The sequence below is a fragment of the Hipposideros armiger genome, unplaced genomic scaffold, assembly GCF_001890085.2.
Source record: "Hipposideros armiger isolate ML-2016 unplaced genomic scaffold, ASM189008v1 scaffold_281, whole genome shotgun sequence".
Classification (NCBI taxonomy): Eukaryota; Metazoa; Chordata; class Mammalia; order Chiroptera; family Hipposideridae; genus Hipposideros; species Hipposideros armiger.
In genome coordinates this window covers 15,893-21,884 of record NW_017731631.1, presented here as the reverse complement: position 1 = coordinate 21,884, position 5,992 = coordinate 15,893, and positions in this window count along the sequence as shown.

The following is a 5,992-nucleotide window of genomic DNA, read 5'->3' as shown; positions in this document are numbered from 1 at the left end:
TATATATATATATATATATATATATATATATATATATATATTATGCTCCCTACTATATTATAAGGTGATGAAGTCAGTAGTTGGGTCTCAATAGTTTTTCTCTTACATTTCCTAACCCATGATAAGGGCTCAATAAATACATGTGAAATTATTACATTAATTTATTTAGCAAACATTTATTGGGTACCCCGTGTAGCTCAGGTTCTAATAGGATCTTAGTATATGTTTAAGAAATAAATTATTGATAAACATAAAAGTGTCTGAAAGAAATTTTCAGTCTGGGTCTATATAAAAATATGTTGGCACCGTTGAGGGATATCAGGAGGTGTAGAAAAGGCAGTGATTGATTGGGATGAGAGTTGTGTTTAGTTTTGGATGCAGTGAATTTGAAATGCTAGCAAAATATGCAGAATGATACATATTTACTGAGCTGGTACATTGAAAGCTCCATGCTAGTTCCTGTTCTGGATACAGAAAGAAGGAAGGAAAGGGGATAGTGTTAATTCTTAGTACTTGTCTGGGATCAACACTAAATCAAGTAACAAGGTAAAACTCATGACCGTGAGCAGGGATTGCCTTTTGTCATGTATGCTTGGTAAGCTCCTTTTCTAAATGTCTCTGGTAGATACTCAAAAGTAACCACCTGAATCTCTATTTTTATTCTTATCTTCATTTAGTGAAGACTTCATTCTATACAATCATTGGATTAAAGGCCTAGCATGTGAAAATAGTTAACTCTTGCAGAGACTTCAAAAGCCAGTTCTCAAAAGTTACAATCTCTCAGCCACTTGCAAACTATCAATAAACACCAGACAAAAGCCCTTGCTCTTTTTGGAGGAGGAAAGTGTATTCCTTTGAGGTTTGGTTTCCAACTTTTAAGAACACCAAGAGCAATCTAAATTCAAAGGAGACAGGCAGCTTCCTCCCACTCTATTTCAGCCATCTCCTGGGGAAAACAATGTTTTCATGCACCTGTGATTCAATTACTCCAAAAAACCAAACTGTCCTTAAATTGAAAATATGAAAGATAAATGATCAGTTAATAAGTTACAATTATGTGAAATATTCTTTTAGAAAAGTAGACAATATTGGTTAACTTGGAAATTATAGAATGTATTCTCAAATTAAAAAAACAAACATTTTGATCACAAACATTATAAATTAAAATGTCTCCTTAATGTTTTTCATTTTCACATCTAAGTCCAGGCCAAGATTTATTTGGTTGGCTCTTATAGAAAGAAATGAAAGGCAAAACTCTTTAGGTTTTAATATTTGACATTTCAGATTTTCCTTAACAAGCCTAAATATTAAAACAGCTTTAAAAATGATCATGTAAAATAAACAAATTATTTTTATCATAAAAGCACTCTGATTTTACTTTCTCTGCATATTTAAATAATGACTCTGTTAGAGTTATCCAAACCCTGTAACTATCAATTCTTAACTTTCCACTTTTTAATAAAAATGATTTCCATAAAGATTAGAAATTAACCTAACCTGACTCACAAATTTAATATATTTTAGTGTTGGAAGCTGTAAAAATTCACCTATCTAGGTTTAATAAAGAATTTTTTTTCAATTTAGATATACATTGCATTTAATAAGCTTGCATGATCATTTCAACAGAGCTCATGGGTTCTTTAAATTACCTTCCTGCTGTGTCCAGGATACAATCCAATTTCATTTTTGAGCAACTGAGTTAAGAAAAGTTTTCAAAATCACAAAGTAATTTCCGAAGGACACAAAGTAAAATTATTACTAGCCAGCAAATCAAAATGGCTCTTATGCCTGACTTAAAAGATAAAAATAGTTAGCCTATATAAATGTAAGTCTAAAATATGTAACTATTTGGATATAGCTAAATGTTTGACTCAAATGTCTATCTTTTAGCTAAATATTTGTCATTGTGAGGATCAGCATTCCTTCCTTTTTTACTTTCTTTCAACTTTGCACCCATTCATCCATCTCACAAATACCCTTGTTTTTAGGAAACACACAATAAAGGATTTGGGGAAAATAGGTCCACAACTTATCTTGAATGTTCCAAGGGGAAAATGTACTGTACTTAATACTTTTCTGTAAGCTTGTGATTCTTTCAAAATGAAAAGATGAAAGGAAATATAGAAGTGAAGCTGAAGCATTAAAGGGAGAGCCAAGAAGATGATTAGCTAGCTAGACGAGAATGTGGGATTCAAACAGGATATTTTTTTCAAGTGAAAGAAAAGATCATGTTTAAAAGCTTTTAAGAAGATCTAGGAGAAACTTTAGAGTTAAGCTAACCTGTGAGAGAAAATGGGACAGGGGTGGGATCAAAAGCACAAGTGGAGAACCGACCTTTGGCAGGGTACTTCCTGCATTGTAGCAGGAAGAAGAAAAAGGGCATGGGTGCAGACAAAATCTGATTTTAGATTTCATGGCAGGAAATTGACAGAGTTCTCATGTGATGGTCATTTTCTCTGTGAAGGAGGAGGCAATTGAGAATGAATGAACAGTGGAGAAGTTGGAAGTTTGAGAAAAGTAGAGAAATTCTGAAAAAGTAATTGTAGAGGATGTCAGAATGAGGTAAACCAAGAAATGCAGTAATACTGCTGGACAGTATTTGAGACCCAGCTGAGGTTGGTGACCATGACTTTTTTTTTCTTGGAACCAATCCACAAAAACTGTGATTTTTTCCCCAACATGCTTTGGTTGTTGGGTACAGACAGGGAAAGGCTAACAGTTGGCATTATTCATTGTTGAAGTTTTGTCAGGGAGGCCCAATGAGGCAGGGATTTTAAGGTATTTGCTGAAGAAATTGGAATAATAGACTATTTATATTGGAACTAGGGAGAAATAAGTTTTTCTGTATTCTTCCTCAAGTGAACTCCTATATGTGTATAGAAATTCTGTAACTTTTTGCTGATGAAAAAAAACAAAAACAACAACCAACATTGAAACTATAACTCAGTAAACTTCTGGGGTGTCAGAATAAATATAAAGTTGAATCCTCTCCAAGCTGAAAATCTTATTCTTCTCAATAAGTTAAAATAGTGTTTTTTAGTTTGCTTATCACTTGGAATTATTAGTCATAACTTTAAAACAATAGCACATAGTTACAGATTTTAGGTTGAGAAGGTTCTATCTGTTCAGTATTACTAGAAATGGGATAAATGTGTTGATTCTTGGGTAAAAGGACAGCTAGCCTCCAGTGTCTGAAATCTTAACAGCTAAGGTATTATTATCTGATTACAACTCAGATACCTCCATGTCCACATGAGCAGTTATACTTCTATCTACTTTATTTATTAGGATTTTGAAGACAATTTAATTGGAAATTCCTGTTGCCAAAAAATGGAATTCAAAAACCACTGACTGGTCTAGTGAAAAGAACATTAGACAGTGTGTCAGATTTTTCCCAAATTTTAATTATAATGCCTATGTTATTTTGGAAGAATGTGGTAATGAGGCATTATTAAAATAAAAGATAAGATTGTTGGAAAGTTGAAAGGAGAAAAATAAGTTTAGAGTTTGAGGTAGTGCTCAGGGTAAGGAAGAATGGGTGGGTTGGCTGATGGGGTGCTTTGTGCAGAGGAGAGGAACATGGACAGAAAGAGCCACGTAGGGAAAGACAGGAACCTGGGATATGTTTATAGGTCACTGAAAAAACTTTGCTGTTTTCACAATTTTGATGAGATTGTGTCTATGACATGGTGAAATTTGAGATAAAATGATACAACTTTGCTATAGTATGAATGTTTGAGTCTCCCCATCCCCTGAACTCACATGTTGAAATTCTAATCTGCAATGTGGTGGTATTTGGAGGTGGACCTTTGGGAGGTGATTAGGTCATGAAAGTGGAGCCCTCATGAATGGGATTACTGTCCTTCTCAAAGAGCATCCATAGAGCTCCCTCACTGCCTCTGCCATGTGAGGACATAAGAAGGAGACAGTCATCTATGAACCACAAAGTGGGCACACACCAGACACTAAATCTGACAATCCTTTGATTTTGGACTTCCCAGCCTCCAGAAGTGTGAGAAATAAATTTTTGTTGTTTGTAAGCTACGCAGTCTGTGGGATTTTATTATAGCAGCCCAATTAGAAAGATAAAATTTTTCCTTTCTCTGGATGTATCACTCTAATGAGTGCTATAGACAGAAGAAATGAAACTAAAGATGTTTTACCATGTATAGTGGTTTGAATATGTCCTTGTCATAAACCCTAGAACCTGTATGACCTTATTTTGATAATGGGTCTCTGCAGATATAATTAAGAATCTGGAGATAAGATCAACCTGAATTAACCTGGTGGCCTAAATCCAATGATAAGTGTCCTTATAAGAACCAGAAAAGGAGAAGAGAAGGCCATGTAACAACAGAGACATAAATTGGAGCTATGGAGTCATAAACCAAGGAATGCTACTGGACAGCCACCGGACGCTGGAGGACACAAGAATATTTCTCCTCTACAGCCTCCAGAGGAAGTGTTTCCCTGTTGATATCTTTATTTTAGACTTCTAACCTCTAGAACTGTGAAAGAATACATTTTTATTGTTATTTAAACAAATAATGATTCCATTGTAGCTATCAACACCACATAATGTATTCTGAACCTGTAAATCTTTGGGCACTAATTAATGATAATGATAATAACGGCCATTGCTAACATTTATTGGAAATTTTATATACTATGCACTGTGCTAAATGATTTAAATGAATTCTTTTCCTCAGTCCTCACAACAGCACTATGATAGAGTTATGGTTATTAACCCCACTCTACAGAAGAGGAAATTGAGGCTTAGCAATTTTGCTTAAGGTCACATATCTACCAGGCAGAGAGCAAATATTTCAACACAGCATGTCTCTAGAGCCCACACTGACTGCATTCAAGGGTAGCTTTAAAAAAAAGAGTAGGATGGATGCCCTACAGCAGCTGGTAGGAGTTTATATCCTAAGTTGATCTTATTGGTTGTACAAATAAAGGGAATTCTATCTTTATGTACAATCTAAATCCAGACAGCTCATTGTTATATCCTAAGTATAAGTGTGCATCACAATGAAATGGAAGCTTGATTAGAAGTCTTGTCACTTACTTCCAATGACCTGAGTCAAGTAAAGCAGAAAAATAATTTCTACAACCCATAATTAGCCCAACCAGCATTAAACTGGGATGTTATTCTAATAAAAATGTCCAATTTTTCTTTTTTTCATTTAAGCTATTTGCCCTATAATATATACAAATGACACTTCAATAAAATCATTACAGTATCACAATAATATTTCACCCTTTAATTCAACCATAATATATTCCTCTTAATCATCACACCTTGGCACTAACACTCTGTTGTAAATTTATTTAATCTACATATATTATTCTGCATAATGGAAGAAAGGCATAGTAATATGGTGCCACCTCAAAATCAGCAGTTCTTACTCGGAAATGAAGGCACTCTACTCTTCCTTGACATTTGGATTGCTCAGCTGTAATAGGAACCTCTACTTAGACACTTTCCATTCCCTTGGTGTTGTCTCTTTATTATATTTTTATTTCAGAATCTAACTATGATATAAAAGATACTAATGTATAGCAGGTTCAATCCCATATTTAAAAATATCTCTCTATGTAGCGATGTCTTAAAGTGTTGGCTTCCTCAAACAGAATCACATTGTTTTTGTTTTTGTTTTGTTCCAAATTCCAAATATCCTTCAAAGGATAGAGATTTTAGTGTCTGTTTCTTGCTGATGATTTGGCTCCTACTCGTGGAGATCTTATGAATGAGTAATGTCCATAATGCCGTGTCCTCAACAGCCCTGCTCAGTTCCTGTAGACTCATGCTTATGGCTTCTTTTATGGAGTCAATCCATGTCATATTTTGTCAAGAGGCCCAATAAGAGTCTTGGATCTGCTAATTATTAGCTATGTGAACCTCGATATATGGTGCAGTTTTTCTGAGTCTATGTCTTCATTTGCAAAAGGAGTATGTGTTCACCCACCCTAACTTATAGGAATATCA